Source organism: Halichoerus grypus, chromosome X (genome assembly GCF_964656455.1).
Source record: "Halichoerus grypus chromosome X, mHalGry1.hap1.1, whole genome shotgun sequence".
Classification (NCBI taxonomy): Eukaryota; Metazoa; Chordata; class Mammalia; order Carnivora; family Phocidae; genus Halichoerus; species Halichoerus grypus.
Window position 1 is genome coordinate 107,742,400 of NC_135727.1, and position 19,576 is coordinate 107,761,975.

General features: G+C 35.1%; 1 protein-coding gene across 2 annotated transcripts in view; it reads right to left on the minus strand.

Annotated features, from left to right (window-relative positions):
* IL1RAPL1 (interleukin 1 receptor accessory protein like 1) overlaps positions 1-19,576 on the minus strand; it is a 1,364,983-nt gene that overhangs the window by 675,861 nt on the left and 669,546 nt on the right. The window lies entirely within an intron of this gene.

The following is a 19,576-nucleotide window of genomic DNA, read 5'->3' on the forward strand; positions in this document are numbered from 1 at the left end:
TAATGTGCCATGAAATAGTCAATCACATATTCTTTTATTCTGTAAATTGGAAAATACTGAATAATTCAATAACTTTGAAATTTCAGAACTTCATTCAATGGAGTAGCTATAGTCCCTGATCTCTATTTTAATATGCTGCCAGTTATTGCAAGTCATAACAGCACAATACAGGGCCAACATGAATATCACTCACTCAGTTGTTTCCTTGAATGGCTTCAGGGTATGAAGTAAACTATACTACATCACTGTCCTCATAATGAGATCGTTCTGCTGGATAAACAAGCTCCCCGCAGGCCCTACCTGCTGATAGGACCCACTGAACCAAATATTTAACACTTCAGAGAGGCTCCTCCTTGCCATTCTTCAATATTGCATGCATCACTTTCAAGAGAAAATTTGATGCAAAGAAGTAGAAAATTAAGCTACTGACTCCTGGGTTCATTGCTACAACCCAGCTTAGGAAGAAAGTCTCAACTCAATCTGTGGGTCTGATGAGATAACAGAAGTTTGAAAGTTCCAAAAAAGATTGTGGAAATCTAAATTCTTGTTCTATCTGACCAATTTACACATGGAATTTGGTGAAACCACTCCACCCATGGAAACCATTGAAACAAAGCATGGAGTTAATCAAGTGCTTATTCATTTGCCTGAAATATTCATTGAAGAAATTGACTCATGCAGAAAATAGATCCTTCTTTCTACCATTGTTTAAAAGATGACACCATTGTTGTAAAAGCACTTCTTCCACCAGTAGAATGAGGTCTCTTGTAGGAAGAAAACAACACAGCTCAGAAATAGTACTTTGATAGTTTTCATGTGTGAGGATGTTAGAACACCAAGTTTGGTTGAGTTGTACGTATGTATGATTTTTGTGTGTGTGTATATTTGTGGGTGCTGGTTTTGCCCCTATGTTCACTGTCATAATGTTAACAAACTTATGGTCTCATAGTTTTCTTTCATAAACTTCCCAAGAGAATGGTGTCAAAAGCAAGCTCTTTATCGTCACTAGTTCATGTATATTACTCTCATAATGGAACTACAATACCGTAAGTGCTGTCAGACAATCATGAACAGAGTACTATGATAGTGTTAATTCTTCCTAGGGTAGTCAAAAAAAAAGGACTTTGTGGGGGCATGCAAGAGATGGGGCTTTGAAATTAATTATGAATTCAGTGACGACAATTCTAAGATGTGAGAAAAGGCAAGCTAACAGTGTAAGTAGTGAAATGATGAGGTATATTTAGGTAAGAAGTTTGGTTTAGATAAAACATAGAGTTTGTAGTCCCAGTGATGGGACTGAGAGGCAGTGATGGAGGAAGTGCTTGGTGAGAGAAGGCCGTTTGTTTATTTATGTGCCCTCATGCACAGACCAGAATGACTGATTGATGCAAAGATGGCCCCTGACCCAAGGGCAGACAATTCCTAGGCAGGCAAATAACCCATGCCTTGGTTTCATGAGAAAGATGAGTTGGCCTAATCAGAACCATCCTCTCTAAGCAGAAACAGGAGACTTTAGGTAGATTTAGGCCAGAGAAGCTGTAATCAACATGTGAAATCCAAAGTTATAATGGAAAAGCTACTATGAATAATTAGAGAAAGCTAGTCCAAGAGAGTTAAAAGTGGAGACAATGCACGAAGACAAGCTTAGAAAAAGCAGAGACCAAGAGACCCATTAAGACCCCAAAACCAGAGAAAGTCCCTAGAACTTAATTTGTGACTTCTTATTAGTTCTGAACCTAAATCCCATGTATCTTTTAACAGAACACTTTTTTTGTGTGTGTTTAAGGTATAATAACAAAACACTTTTTAAAGTAATATGAATGGGTTCTGAACTTTGCGCCTAAAAATGTCTCATTAAATATTTTCATATCAGGATTGTACCATAAGACATACGATGTCATTTTATGCATTATCCATTAATATTACATGGTATAAATTATTCTTTAAGTACAATTTATAAAGGCTATTGCTAGTGGCAGCAAATATATTCACACTACGAATGCATAATATTATTAGATATTTAATTTGTTTTAACTTTCATTTTAATATACAGTACCATGATCTATGTCATCTTATATGCATTTTCTTTGAATTTCTGATTTTGCTTTGAGCTTGAATATCTAAAGGAGGATTACTGGGGTCAAAGGGTATCATATGTTTTGCCAAATTGTTTCCATACAGTTTAAGCCAATTTATATTCCTCTATGCAGTGTATGAAAGTATCCAGCTCATACTATCTAGCTATATGAACTGTATTTCTATACCACTACATTCTCCATTCAGGGCCCAATCTACTCCTTCCATATCTGCTTATAAATCCACAGTGGTGGACCTGATGAGATTTTCTCCAGTGTAAGTGTTTTTGGACACTTTTCCTTCAGTTTCCAAGTATACAGTGATGACTCTGGATCTAAATATCCATCTATGCTCCTCTTTGGTGATTTTTAAAACTGTCATCCATTTATTAATCTTTGTATGCCCTAAATACAGCAAGATTTTATTAGTGGTGGTTGCTAAAGGGAGGAAGGCTTGCTTATTCATGTCCTGTCTTACTGTGTGCCTCATCTCAACCTGTCAGGTCATAACTGGTGATCTCTTCTAATGCAATTAACCTTTATTGTTAATGAAAACATCTTGGATATCTATCATATTTCATTAGCATCCACTGATAAACAATTTTAAATCTATAAGCTTACACATTCATATAAGAATAGAAATACAAAAAATGATTCCACATTTTCTCTTTCCCTGAGCATTTTTATATAACAGATAAATCTAAAACCTAACCAAAAGTCAAATCTTAAAAAATAAATCAATTCTATTTTAAGAAAGGTGAATTAAAATCAAGTCGTCACCCTGTAACAATAGCAAAGTATCTGTGAATTAATATAATTTAAAGATAGGTCATTATTTTATTTATTTTTAAAGATTTTATTTATTTATTTGAGAGAGAGAACAAGAGAACGTGAGTGGAGAGGGGGAGAGGGAGAAGCAGACTCCTCTCCGAGTGGGGAGCCCAATGTGAGGCTCAATCCCAGGACCCCCAGATCATGACCTGACCTGAAGGCAGACGCTTAACTGAATGAGCCACCCAGGCACCCCTAAAGATAGGTTTTTATTTTATTTTATTTTTTTAATTTAAATTTAAATTAGCCAATGTATAGTACATCATTAGTTTTTGGTATAAAGTTCAATGATTCATTAGTTGCAAATAAATTGTGAAACCCATATATACTTGCAAATGTTAAATACATCACTTATTATTTTGAATTTCACCACAGAAAAATCTGTCTATATATATATACATATATATATATATATACACACACATATGATATATATCATACATATATATATCATCTACATCTATCTATGTAAGATATATATGAGGGGGGAGAGAGAAAGCGAGCAAACTCACACACTATTCCATATCGAAATCAATGGCTTTACTTAAACAATTAACACTGAGAATAGAATCATGTGCCAAAACCATGCTGAATGCATTTGCTATGAAGTTTCCTCCTCATGGCTTCTAGCCTTAGATCAGCCAAACATGCACAGTAAAAAAAAAAAAAAAAAAGGCAAATAAGTAAATCCATGCATTATCTTTCTCTCAACTTCCAGTCCCTAAGGTTGAAATCTGCTTTGTGCCAAGTTTAGCAGTGGCATTCCTACTTTTTTCCTTAGAATTAACTTGAGAACTTTCACACTCCATCTACTTCTGTTCCTTTCTTATTGAGGGCAACTCAGAAAGACAGAATGAGAGGGACCTGTTTTGTGCACCAGGGATTTGAGTTCATGGTATACTCAAACAGGCTCTGGTTTGTTCTGAAAGGAAGGGAGCAGTAATTCCCCAGTGACCTGAGGGTTCTACTCTCAGCTCCCTGTGCCTCTGCACAGCTGTTCCGATGAGGGACACGCAGTGCACAGACACGAGTATTAAGTTCACTGAGTTTGGGATCAGTGGGTCCAAATGAGGCCATTCTGAGTGTACCATAAACAAGGATTGCAAGTCCTTGGCTCCCTCATGAGAAGTTCACTACTTCAGAACTTCAAAACTGTTTCAATAATTCATGTCCACTAATGGTCTCTAATTAAGGCACAACCTTTTAAATAAACTGACAATTAGTTATATGAAGCATAAAGAAGAAGATAATTCCTTAATGGGCTGTTCTGTCCTTAAGACATTAGACGTTCTCTTAAGTACAGTCACATATATTGTTTATATTTATTTCACATTTACTGGAACATATATTCTATTGCAATTTTGAGTAGAATGTCTTATTAAACTATATTTTATTTTTAAAGATTTTATTTATTTATTTGACAGACAGAGAGAGAGCAGGAACACAAGCAGGGGGAGTTGGGAGAGGGAGAAGCAGGCTTCCCACTGAGCAGGGAGCCCGATGCGGGGCTGGACCCCAGGACCCTGAGACCATGACCTGAGCCAAAGGCAGATGCTTAACGACTGAGCCACCCAGGCGCCCCTATTAAACTATATTTTAAACAAGCAAAAGAAATGGGGATAAAAGGTATTTTTAAAGAAAACTACTAGGAACAGTATCAGTTTGACCTCCATGAAAACTTGCTATACATTCTCCAAAAAAGATAAAACATGCACATTCAAAACTTGGGTCTGGGGGCGCCTGGGTGGCTCAGTCGATTAAGCATCTGCCTTCGGCTCAGGTCATGATCCTGGGGTCCTGGGATCAAGCCCTGAGTCAGGCCCCACTCAGTGGGAAGCCTGCTTGGCCCTCTCCCTCTCCCTTTGCTCCTCCCCCAGCTCATGCTCTCTCTCTCAAATAAATAAATGAATAAATAAACTTAAAAAAAAACTTGGTTCTGCAACAGATTCTCTTTGTGTATATAATGAATGCATTAAAATCCCTACTATATTTGCCTGGATATTCAAACTGATTAGAATGTACATCTAAATTATTTTCTCTGATACAATCATAATTGTATACTCTGTGCCTCTTTTATGTGGTGGAAAGCCCTTAATACAGTTGTATTCTTCCTCCAATGTTCTACTTTGCTAGTTGACCATTATAAAATGTAAAAGAACAATTGCTAAGTAATAGATATTAAAAATATCAACAACCCCAAATATATACAACACATTGGGGTTAATCCAGCCAACTAAGAGTGACTGATTTTAAGGGAAGATACTCTTTGCATATCTAGCACTAATGGATAAATCATATTTCAAAAAACTACTGTATTGTAGCTCATTTCCAACTGAAGAGCTCTGATTTATAGACACATGTTAATTCATGGTTATTTAAACTTCTATGAAAAATTGAAAACTATGCAGCTTAGACTTCATTAAATACATGGTAAACAATAGGAAGGGACAGTTTGACAATAGAGAAAAATCAATGAAACCAAAAGCTAGTTCTTCGAAAAGATCAATAAAATTGATAAAGCTCTAGCAAAGCTAATCAAGAAACAGAGTTTGATAAAAATTGCTGTGTAAAGAGGGCACGTATTGAATGGAGCACTGGGTGTTATATGCAAACAATGAATCATGGAACACTACATCAAAAACTAATGATGTAATGTATGGTGATTAACATAATAAAATAAAATTTAAAAAAATTGCTGTGTAATAATTATCTAGACTGGTTTGTATTTTATAAACAAGTACATGTAGAGTAATTGAGAAGCTAGTTTCTGAGAACAGAATACATTTTTTCAATGCTGAGATCAATGGTCTACTATATAAATCATTTATATTTAAAAATTATATATTTATATAAATAAATATAGTATAGTATATATTCACACTCTTTTTTAGAGGTCTATTACAAAGTATCTACTAGAGCCAGAACAAAACAAGACACCCAAGTCTTTCCTTGTCTCTTGGGCCCTTCCACTTCTGAGAATGTTCACTTAGAGATGGAATTGTAACCAATTTTAGTTTGCAACCCCAGATGGCTTTAGAACTCATAAAAGAATAGCTTCATCAAACTTCTCGCAGCGCTGCACTACTGAAAAGGTCCATTAGTTTACAAAATTTCAGGTGCACAGAGTTACTAATGTACATATTGTACAGACTGTGAAGAGAAAAGGCCACTCTCCTCCAAGAGGTTCTTAAAAGAAGGAAATTCTGATTTCTACTTCCATTAAAATCACAGTAAGCTTAGGGGGAAAAAACATGCTTTTGAGTATAGTACATTTTGGGGCCAATCTGTGTTGAGAATGTCAACACAAAATAGCGTAATACACTATAAACACAAAAACACCATGAGCAAAGGATAAAAAGGAAATTTTAACATTTTCATAAAAGTGTATAAAGAAAGAGAACAAATGAGTAAATGTGTGCCTAAAATAAACTTAGCCCATATGTAATTAATTGCTTTAAAAGATTTTAGAAACCCTGAACAGCGTATTTTCCTACTCCTCCCCAATTGGGAGGTTAGAATATATCAGAACAGTTTTAATTTGGAGATCTGTAACTATTTAAAAAACCCCAGCACATTATCTGTTTTAGCTCACTCTATGAGAGGGTGAGGGGATAACGAAGAAGATTATAAACAAAAAGGAATTTATATTGGTGAAGCCAATTCTAGAGTAATTTTAATAGAGACGAAGTACTTACTCCCTGGACTATCTCTCACTCCCTCCTCCTTAGTGGTTTTTCTACCCCTAGCCTAATAGTGATGGCTGGATGTGATAAGGAGACTTAATGTCTTCTTACTTCAGGTGAAACTACAAACTTGACTTATCTCTATAACATAAGCCTATGATTTGACTAGGGATTATTTTATTTCAATTCTGTACTTTGCACATCATGCCTGGATATGCTGAAGGACGGTCAGAGTCAAAGCAGCAAGTATTTTCAGAATAATCAACTTTTGTGATCTGGATTCTTTATCACGATGAGAGAATATCCTCACTATCCTCACTGAGAATTTTTTTTCCCCAAGTTTTTATTTAAATTCCAGTTAGTTAACACATAGGGCACTATTAACTAAGAATTATGTCAAAGACAACTGAGACACAAACACTTCTGCTTCAATCTCTTAATAGTAACTGAGTATTGACTAGTTTGCCCCTGCCGCTTTCCCAGTTTATGTTCACTAAAATTATTTTATTTGGAGGAACATAATAAAACTAATAGAATTAGTAACAAAAGTGTAATATTCAATCCTTCCTTTCTTATTTACTTCCTTCCAAATGTAGAAAGAAAAAAAATATAATTTCTACCCTCAAAGAGCTCACTCTTCAATGGGAGGGACAAACACATAACCAGATAACTGTAATACACTATGATTTGTTACCACTGGTAATTAGATATAAACAGAATATTTGGGGGCCACTGACAACAGGGGAAGGGTCAATGATCTCTAATTTACCATATGTTCCTGAACATCTGGTAGAGAAAATAAGATCTCTAAATAAATGCTAAATTGCTCATCATCAAAGGATTATACTCAGAACCATTCAATCTTTTGGTAACTGGCATTTGATTTCATTTTCAAATAAGACTTAGACTTTATGTGGTTTAGTTATTCTGAGAAAAAAGTTAATCTGGGTTATATTTCTGACTGCTCTAACTATTGAACCTGTTGGATACTGCATTGAACAGATTTTGAAACAGTTACTATATTAAATATTTAATTAAAATGTTAATGAAGAGAGAAGAAACATGGGTTTTCCAAAACTCATGCAGATGGGAAAAAGTGCCACCTCTAATAATCAATAAGGAAGTTAGAAACCATGATGTTGATGATGATGGTGATTTTGCCTTTTAGTAACTGAAAACAGAACGACACTCCATGCAAAAGAGATTGTGGTGAAAATGGCACAATTTTACACTGAGGAGGTAATTACCTACTTATTTATATCATAAAACAAATACATGTTTTCACTCAACAAATATTTAATGAATTCCATTAGAATAACAATAATGGTAACTACTATATTGAAAACCTGTACTGTGCCATACACTATTTGAATAACTGTATATGAATAATCTCATTTATTTCTTTAAAAATCCTCTATGTTAGGTCACATTATTATGCTCATCCTACATTTGTACCCAAGGATAGATGTTAATGCATATCAGAGGCAGGGCACAAACTCAGACAGTCTGAATGACTATAATTCAATGTGCCAGGCAATATGTTTAGAATATAAGATATACGGTGGTAAATAAAGCAGACATGGTAGTGACCTTCATGTAGTTATATCTAGCTGTGGAGAGAGAGATTTATCAAAGTAAACCAACAAACGCATATTTAATAATATTATATATTGAAAAAAGGGCACCAATGAAAGGAACAGTACTATGCGAAGTAAGAATAGCTAATTTAAATTAGGGAGTTGGGGAAGGTCTCTCTAAAAATGGAAAATTAAAACTGACTACTAAAGGGTAAGAAGTCAGACATGGACAGTGCAGAAACAAGAGCCTTCCAAACAGATGAAACAGTATGTATAAGAAGTTTTGCTTGCTCTGCAGGTCTGGGAGTTACAGAGTCATAGTTAGAGAGGTGGGGGAATATGTAGATTATATGAAGAAATGTCGATTTTGGGGGTTCCTGGGTGGCTCAGTCAGTTAAGTGTCTGCCTTTGGCTCAGGTCACGATCCCAGGGTCCTGGGATCGAGCCCCGTGTCAGGCTCCTTGCTCAGCAGGGAGCCTGCTTCTCCCTCTCCCTCTGACTGCCGTTCCCCCTGCTTGTGCTCTATGTCAAATAAATAAACAAAATCTTAAAAAAAAGAAATGTGGGTTTTATTCTTAGTGCAATGGAAGTCACTGCAATGAGGTAAAAGAGACAAAACTTAATGGTAGATTAGAAGAGCAAGAACCAGGCATATGGAAGAGGAAGTTGCAAGCCAGGCTTTTGAATTGCACAGTGGGGTGGGTGGATAATGGTACCACTTACTGAATTGAGCCAGTCCGAAGGAAGAACATGTTTACAAGGAAGATTACGAATTTAGCTTAGGACATGAAATTGGTTGCAATTCTTCCAGAATGTTAGAAAAAAGGCATTTGTAAAGAGGCTATAGGGTTATCTTCTGGCCTACAATTTAGCCTCAATAAATAATTCAAACACTAAAGATGCTATCTGTCCACAGATGATTGTAGTTAAGAAGTCAAAGCAATTTGAAAGGCAACAATGGGGAATCATGAAGGGACATGCATTTACAGCTATTAAAACCATACTTAGGAAGGTCCTTTTCAAGTTGGAAAAAAAGTTTACAGCACTTTAGTGAAATAAAGATTTATTTATTTATTATAATATACATTTATGTATTATGTATTTAAAATGTATACACTTTTATTCCAACTATAAAAATCAACTATATCCATGGAGTAAGAATAGTTATAATACCACACATACATATATACATACAGGCATACATACATACATACATATAAACTAGGATGCTATGATATTATGGGTGATATTTTTCCTTTGTTAAAATTTTTAGTCCTGTGACTGTTTTTATGTATGTGTACATGTGCATGCACAGACATGCGCGAACACACACATCTTGCAGGGCATTCACTTTTGGGTGAGCACTATCCATTTAAGTACACTTTTTTGTTTTTATTCCAGGCTATAATTTTCCAGTGGCATTCTTAAGTCAAATGGTAATTGTACTTTCAACCTACAGACAGACTGAAAAATCAAGGAGTCTCAATTCTTAATTTAATGTTTATGTCTTGGCACGCAACAGAAGGATGAAGGATTAAACACCGCACAACTGGAATGGAAACCTTGTCACCCTCCCACTCAGTTTTCTTACTCCCACTCTGGTAAATTAGGTCAGGATGCTGGGCCCTTACCCATGCCACTACAACAGTCTGCCCAATTAGAGTTTCATCCTCAGCTCTTGAAACTGTATGTCCATTTTAACCCCCTGCTCTTCATTTCTCTCTTTCCTCTACCATATTGTAAAATAAATTACCTGAGAATTTAAATTCCAATTAGAATGAATTGGGACAAAGAAATGGGAAATATGAAGTTGTTGTAATAATTACAAATGCCCACCAAAGTAATAGCCTCTGTGTCTCAAGAGTTATGTCATATGGAACTATTCATGAAAAGGATAGATGACAAACTCTCATGGTTAGAAGATTACAGCTATGGTTCCCAGACTTTTGGAGTTCCAATAGTCATAATATTAAAAACTAAATAATGGAAAGGTAGGCCAACTTAAGCTTGGCACCTTTACATGGCCTTCTGTTTTTAAACAAAACAAAATAAAGCAGCAATACAACCTCTACCTACTGTCCTTCTCAAACAAATAGCATGTTAACAGCAAAAGTCAATGTAAAACAATATCAGAATAAAACCACAGGCCTTTACATTTAGCTTTATGTTAAAAAATCACTATTACCCTTCTTTGCCTTATAGTCCCAAAAAACAGTTAAAAAAAAAAAAACACAACTCTGTCAAGAGCCAGTAGCAGTCAGAAAGCTGCAGAATATTTGAGAACCAATCCATGGATTTCAATAGGAGTTCTTTTGTCCCCAGTGATAATAAGAACCTCATCGGGGCGCCTGGGTGGCTCAGTCGTTAAGCATCTGCCTTCGGCTCAGGTCATGATCCCGGGGTCCTGGGATCGAGCCCCGCATCGGGCTCCCTGCTCGGTGGGAAGCCTGCTTCTCCCTCTCCCACTCCCCCTGCTTGTGTTCCCTCTCTTGCTATGTCTCTCTCTGTCAAATAAATAAATAAAAATATTAAAAAAAAAAAAAAGAACCTCATCAACTTAGATTTTTTGGGTGTTTACCATATGGAAGACACAGTTCAAATAATTTACATTCAATTAATCATCAAAACAATCATTGAAATGGAAAGGTAATTTTATACTCTCCATTTTGCAGATGAAGAAACTGGAGTTTCAAGGGTCACAGTGCAAGAAAGCAGAGTACCAAGATATAAACTGAAATCTATCTATCTGACTCAGAAATGCATACTCTTAACTCCCAATCTGTGACTACTTTTTTATTTTTAATGTATATATAACTCCTGGGGAAAACAGATGATTATATAAGATCCACTTTTCCCATCATTTATTTCATTTTTTGTATAATGCGAATAATGATAATATCTTATTTAATAAGCTTAACATCTCTGTTTTTGTTTCCTATTGTCTGTGTTGTTGTTTTCATGGATCAAGTAAAAAAAAAATTCTCCAAATAGAATATCCCAAAATTAGCATGGCAAAAGTTAATTTTTTAAAAAAACTTCTTGGCAATATGGTTGCATTCAATTTTGATTACAGCTTACTCAAAAACATGCATTTCACCTCTGCACGTGCTTTTTTTTTTTTTCCACCTCTGCACTTGTTAATCAATATTTTACTGGCCCTCTTTATTAGAATTCCTCTAATGGAAAATAAAACATGCAAAATGATCTATGATACCATGTCTAGGTCATGTTTCATAAGAAGCTATAACCTCAATTCACTATTTATTTCCCACAGTAATACAGGCAACCTTAAGCATTTGACTATATTTTGACATAGATCATACAAGAATTTCCAGTAATAATATAATTTTGCAATTGATTTCCTAATTATGAGTTTATCTGGCATCAATTACATCTAAAATCATGATTAATCTTATATTATGCCTTTTTAAAGATTTCTGAAATATGGATTTCTTCGAGCTAAAGGGAATAGCACTTGAAACTTCAAACTCTTTCTGTTAATATCTGTGCCAATATGAATATATACCAAATACTTAAATGTAGATTTTACACCTAAGTTATAAAGAACAATAGCTTAAAGAAACACATTTATTTTATAGCGTGTCAATATTTTAATATTTTTCTGCCCTAAATTTGATTATGAAATGAGAATATGGAAAATCTTAACACATACTTTTTATTCAAAAGAATCTATTTTCACTCAAAATTAAAATTTACTGATTCCTGTGTATAGAAACAGTTTTTAAAAATGAGCTCCCAAAGTGTGGTACATTTTGAAAAATGAAACTTCAAACAGAATTCACTATTGTAAGGTGGATTCGAGCTGAATTTTTTGTTAGAAATAGAAAAGGCTTACACCATAAACCCCTTGAAGAGCTGCCAAATTAGGGTCATAGAAGTCTGAGCCTAGAGCTGATAGCAAAGGAAATCCAATTTGAGTCCGACAAAGAGAAGTTGAGGTCTGATACGTGTAGATGGTGAGGAGCGGAAAAGCAAATTATTTGGTATTTACCATCAGTATGTTGGCAGTGGTGTCATGACATCAAGTAACTCCTTAGTTTTCATCCCTGCATTTATTAAGTCCCAGAGAAGAACTTAAAAGATAGCATTTGTACCATGACCAGCAGACTTAGTTCAATAAAATTATGTCATTTGCAAATCTGACATCCACTTATACTGTATGTTATAATAGGAAGGAAACCCAAAGGGCACCTCTGGACTTGGGTCCACATATGTTTATTATTTCTTCTTAATATAGCCCACAAGTGCTAATAACTCTCTGTGGGGGAATGTTATTATAATGAGAGCACTTGATTACAAACCGGGCACACAGATTTAGGAACAACTTAATTTCTAACAAGAAATAACTTTGGCTTTGTTATATTTGATGACTTAAGTAAAGCTTATAGTGATGCCTGATTACTAAAAATCAAATACCAGGGGGCTGGTGTGGATCCTGGCCTGAACAATATTGTATAAAATGAATTAAAACATCTCAAGGATATTATTGGGATTTCAAACCAAAGCACCACGGAGGAATATGAAGGTAAAATGATCTTAATTCTTGGGGTAAAGTTTTAACCGTCTTTTCTTTTTGAACTGAAAATCTGTTCAAGCTCTCCTTCTTTACCCAAGAGCATTTATTGTTATTCAGTATCTTTTTAAAAGCACAAATGTGGCACAAAGAAAATTCTTCTTAGGGCAACTGCACGCAGGTTTACAGTCACTTGCTCTAAGTCCTGTGTACTTAGTATTACTAAAAGAGAATTTTTCCCCCTAAATTTGCTCTTCTGGATAAAGCGTTATCATTGAAAAGTGACGCACGACACAAGAATGATTCCAAAATTGACCCTCAAATGATCTGGGAAAACCCCCGTTCAAGGACTGAATTTAAATGCTGGGTATAATAAAGGCTTTCACAAGTGCTGTCAAAGGAATTTCTGTTCTATTAAAACAACTGAAGGATACATTGCTTTCTGGAAATATTTCTATCCTTCTCCATCACCATTAAGCATACTGCTCTCAAAATAAATTCCCCCGGGACTAATTTTCCTTAAAAAATTACAGCCAGAGAAGTTATAACAACATGTTATCATAAAATAAACCATGAAGCTCTCTGCAAAGGAATAGTAAGTCAGCATTCTAGCAGTGAAAAGTTGGCAGCAAAAAAACGTATCCCCTGAGGAACTGTGTGAGAAATTTTGATGGGATTAAAACATGCTGCATGACATATGGTATATATTTTTAACACATATAATAGGAGAAATAAATTGGAAGAAGCATCTAAGCATTAATCCCCTAACTCCCACATCTCAAGTCCCATCCGCTAGGGATTTATCTCTTTCAGTTTGTCATGGTAATGTAAGCATGAAAGGATCTTTCCTACCTTCTGGAATTCAACTTTAGAAAGGGAGATAAAATGTCACTATTATTTATCTGCATCGTTTAAGATGCTGTTTTTGTACAGAACAGAGAGATGGAAATAGATAAATGCAGCAACCTCAACATACAGGCTGTTGAGCTAAAATCAGTTTTACTAATATTTCCTATCGGTGCTAATATCTTTCCATGCACTCAAATGATATAGTGCATCAGGGCACACTTTCCCCCCCCCCCCCCCAAAAAAAAAGATGACTTCGGAATATGTTGGTGCTAACACTATATCTAGATAAACTGCAAAAACTTTTTGAAACATACTCTGCTTGCTCCTCTAAAAGGAGGGAAAATTTAAAAAATAAGTATGTTTTGCTCTGTCTTTTCAAAGTATTTCTGTAAGCAGTTTCGATTTTAATTTGTATGTTGCAAAAATGTTATGCTCTGCCTCTTCTGAATTTATTACTCTCATATTTCATTCTATTAATAACTTATATTAGTGGGAGGAGGTAAGGCAACAGGATGATTCTCCCATATTTATCATTATGAGGACAAAATGCACTATATATAAACCTTTGAACCTCTAAGGTCTCCTCGCTGTAAAATTTAAAAAGTGCCCATCCCATAGAATTATTTTCAGGATTAAATGAATTGAGCCAAGCAAATGCTTAGCATAATATCCAGCAATACCGTAAGTTGCCAATAAGTGTTAACTGTCTTCACCATCATCATATCACCACCACTACCACCATCTATACAAACAAGGTCTTGCAGAACTGAGCTTGATTCAAGAGAAGCTACTCCTGGATAAACGGCCCAGTGTCCAGTATACTGAAATATCTGTGACCAAACTGTATCATGGTGCTACAACGTAGGCATCGACTGCACTATACAGATGGAAAAACTGAGGCTTTAGAACCAAAGGGTTGGGGGTGTTTTAGTGAAATCAATTGAGCAATTGGTGTACCTTCCTCTCTGATGCGGAGTCCTACATGGGAAGCTGTGTCTTGCCTTTTATATTCACTACTAGGCAGCTCAAAATAATATTTAGAAAAGCAACAAAACTATTGTCCCTTTCAGCTAATTTACTTGGATCATTTTGCCCTTGATATAACTGTTATTTACTATTTAATTGTATGCAATTTTACCATAAGCAGCCAGAAACTGTGTGAAAGGGGGAAATAATATATTAAATCATTAGCCAATCAAACAATATATTCTTAAAGGAAGATTATGCTGGCCTGTAAAGTAAAATGTAGGAAGCTTTTAAAGGAGAAGGGCTTAAACAAACTGAGGGTTCCTGGAGGGGAGGTAGGTGAGGGATGAGCTAAATGGATGATGAGCATTTTTTTTTTTTTTAAGATTTTATTTATTTATTTGAGAGAGAGAGAGAATGAGAGACAGAGAGCATGAGAGGGGGGAGGATCAGAGGGAGAAGCAGACTCCCTGCCAAGCAGGGAACCCGATGCGGGACTCGATCCCGGGACTCCGGGATCATGACCTGAGCTGAAGGCAGTCGCTTAACCAACTGAGCCACCCAGGCGCCCTGGATGATGAGTATTATGAAGGACACTCGTGATGACCACTGGGTGTGGTATGTAAGTGATGAATCACTGAACCCTACCCCTGAAGCTAACATTATACTATATGTTAACTAAATGGAATTTAAATAAAACTTGAAACAACACGTGATATGATGAACACTGGCCGTTATACTGAACTAATGAATCAATGAACATTATATCAAAAACCAATGATGTACTATACCTTGGCTAATTGAATTTAAATTTAAAAAAAGGAAAAAACAAACTTGAAACAATAAAAATGAATCCAATAATTTTTTTTTACCTAATGACATAATCTCAGAGAGCATTACGTTCTTGTCTTTAAAAATTTGAGATGCATTTTATGAAATAAGATTAAAGATAAAATGGACTAAGAAATTATAATACTATTATTCTCCATATGAAGATAAAAAAATGAAAGCAGCCAAGTCAGACATAAATCAACAGATACACTTTTATTTTTAAGAACAATTCCCAGTTTCAGGCTTTTTCCTCAGACATGATATTTTAGATTAAAATATCAATTGCATCTTTCGTGGTTTCATAGCAGCATAATCTCTTGACTCCTGTCACCGTTGAGCTGCCAACATCAATTTTATATTTATTTCAAGGTGACTTTGGAATATTTCATCTGTCTTATATATGATTATTCTGCTTCCATTCAAGTGTTTTTGACTTGTTCCCCCATCTCATCATACTAGCAGTCCACTGTATAAATGCACACACCTTGAACCGGAAAATTTCTTTTTTCTATGAATATAATCTTCTAACCCTCCTAGAGTTTTAAAACATTAAACCTTGCTGTCTGTCTCGTGCTTGCTTGCTGTCTCCCTCCCTCCGTCCCTCCCTCTCTCCCTTTCTCTCTCTCTCACACACACACATACACACACACAAAAGCACACACATGCACAGAATCATTTTTACAGGTATATTCCATTTTGCAATGTGTATAACTGTTTCATACAAGATGTCACTTAGTAGAACATCACATCCATAAATATGTCATAAGCATAAATGGTAGCTTAAAAATATTCAATTGTGAAAGACGGTGGCATTTGTTCTATTTATTTATTTTTTTACTAAGAGAGGACCCCTGTATGTTTTCACAGGATATTTCCTATATCCACTATAAGAAGCTATCCTTTGTGCAGATTCACTTGAATTTTTGGTTCTTTGGTTGCTCAATTTCTTTTCCTACGCTGTCTCTCTGCTCATGGTAAACTCTGCATAAATACTCATGGATTTATTTCCCTATTTCTGACCTTTTATATCCACCCTAAGCTCAATGATATTTTCCCATTATAGATAAGATTTTTATCAACTTTCCTTTTAAATCATCCACTAAATACACCCAATTGTTTTATAACAAGTAATTCTAAATGTGATTTTCATTGATACTATAGATTCAATAGGGTCTTTGCACCCATATACTTTTCACCTAAATGCTTGCCACTTTTCAGGTCTCCCAAAGCATTTGCACCCCCACCCCAACCCCACCAAATCCACAGCTTCACTTTTTAGTCCCTGATAAAGGTTTTAGTTACCCTCATTTGGATTTTCCCATCATCCCTTTCCTGGTCTCCTGACAGGACCCACCTACAATAATAGATATAAAATGATGGACCCCAAATCTCCAATTTTATGGAACACTTTAATCACTTAACGTCTTAGATTCCAGTACTCTGGAATAGTAGGATCCAGTCAATCCTCTCAGTGCTCTCAGTTACCATGTGTAAAATGGCAGTAATAATGATATCAATTTCATGGGGTTATAGTCCTGATTGAATGAGGAGACTGTGTAAATTGTTTGTATTGGTTCTTCCAATTAATAAGCACTTATGAGCTGCCATTATTATCTTCCTAATAATAATTAACTGGGGCTTCCTAACAGTTTCCATAGACCACTTATCTTTCATCATCATGCCCGTACATTCTTTTGCTTTAATCTGTCATTTGACTTTTGTTATCCAAATCTTTATTCAGTATGTTTCTTTTACTAATGTATTACCTTAGACTATTTTTAATCTGCTTGCTTAAATCACTACCTATTTTTAAATACTCAGAATTTTTAAAAAAAATCTCACTACTTTGTTATCTAACATGACTGGTCTTATCATAAGGGCAATATTTTCCTGTTATTCATCTCTTTACACAATTCACACCTTTCTGTATTTTGAAATGAGTTTACACATTTTTATTAACATTGAGTAACTATCCTAGACATGTTAGTTTACTTTCTTGTTGTTTCCCAGAGAGGAAAACTCTCTTGGATGACGGATAATGAAGGACATTTTTCTTTAATTACTTAAATTATCATTTCAGACTAGAAAATATAGTTTATGTTTGGTGACTGCAGTGTATTTTCACATAAAATAAGTATTTACCAAATCAATAAAAAACTGCATTAATCCCAATGTAAGAGTTTACAAAAAGAGGCAGTGAATATAGAGATAATCAATACACCCACTGAAGTAAGTTTCTTCTTAGTAGATGAATCATTTAAAATGTGATTTCTGTTAAAAAAGAAAACCACTAGATTTTCCCACTTGAATCTTAGGATTGAAATAAAAACATAGTCATGTATACAAGGCAAGTCATGAAAATTTCAATATGGTAGTAGATAATTTAAAAATGACATAAGATTTTATAACTTGCAATCTTGTTCAAAACTGAATGAAATTACAGAATCTCAAGTGTGGAAATTTATTTAATTTAAAGAAAAAAAAGAAATGGAGTCATAAATACAGAGAACAAACGGGTGGTTACCAGAGGGGGAGGTGGGTGGGAGGATGGGCGAGATAGGTAAAGGGGATTAAGAGGTATAATCTTCCAGTTATAAAATAAGTAAGTCACCAGAATGAAAAGTACAGCATAAGGAATATAATTAATAATACTGTACTCACTTTCTATGATGATAGATGATGACTACACTTGTGGTGAGCACTGACTAAGGTATAGAAAAGTTGAATCAATATGTTGTATACCTGAAACTAATTTAATATTGTATGTCAAACATCCTTCAATAATAGTATTTCTTAAAAAACTGAAGAACCCGAACAATAAAAAAGAAAAGGAAAGAAAAGAAGGCATGTTTGGCTGAAAAAGAAGACAAACAAAAGCAACAATTTTTTTGGAATTCTGTTTTAATTTCCCTAAATAATAGGTAGGCTTGCCTGCTTATTTATCTATTTACTTACATACTTATTTATTTAACCAGACCTATGAAACTATGATTTCCCATTATGCCCTGGCTGCTGGAAAACTCAGAGAGAATTCTGGTGCTCACCTACAGAAACCATTTTCACATTCTTATACACTATTTTTGCTTCTATCTTTGCTGCATGGCCCTGGTTTTCTGTTTTAGCCACCATTTTGCATACAAGTAGTTTAAAAGAATCCATCCTCAAATAATTCCAGAATCACCAAAGATGGGCATGGCTTGTTCCACTCCTGTCCTCTGTCTGTCATATACTCTAGTGTTTCCTCCCAAGTCACATCACTCTTTGCTGTTCCTTAAACACCAGGCATGCTTTCACCTCAGGCCTTTGCTGCATCCTGCCTGTAATTCTCTCCTCTCCATAGAGCTACAAGGCCGGCCCCTCCACTTCCTTTACTTTTCTCAAAAGTCAACCTATTGGAGGGGTCATCTTTGACATCCTCTAATATAACATAAAATCTCTGTCCATGTAGATATATGTAGACATGGACATAGATATGTTAGATGTAAAATAAACGTATCTGTCCCATCTCCACATATACACTGCACTCACATCTCCTATACATTATTTTTCTTCATACAATATCACTACCTACTATAAGTTCCACCAGAGTTAAGACTTTCTTTTGTGTTTGTTAGTTTCTTTGCTGTACTCTATTAGCACTGCCTTGAACACAGAAGACACTCATTGAGTATTTGTTGAATGTAAAAATTACTAAGTGGATAAATAAAAGACAAGGAATCTAAACACATGAATTACGTATGTAGATTTATTACTGTAGAAGAAAACAATGTAAATTCAAATATAGCGAATGCCTAGAGCTTTGTCTTTTAAGACACAAATTAACATGAACCTAGTTGCAAAACAGAGGTTATAAAATCCAATTTAATTTTGTCTCCTTCTATTTTAGCTTAATTTAACTTCCTTCCCAATTTTACTTTCCTGAACTTTGAATCATTCCAGAAAGAAATGATCCAAAATAAATGTTTCCTGGTTTAGAATTAGCATGCTTGTTGCAAAAAATAACTCATTTCTCACAAGTGAGGTGGCACTGAGGTGGCTCAAACCAAGCCAAATGCCAGGTAAAATGAAGGGATTCTCATTATAAGCCTTGTTTTGTCTGATGGGGGATTTTGGAGTCCTGTGATTCTGTAATAACATTATCTGTTATAGGAGATTAGGCAAACGAGAGCCAATTAAACCGCTGGACAACAGCCAAAGTACCATTGCCATCACAAATAGTTTACTTGAAAG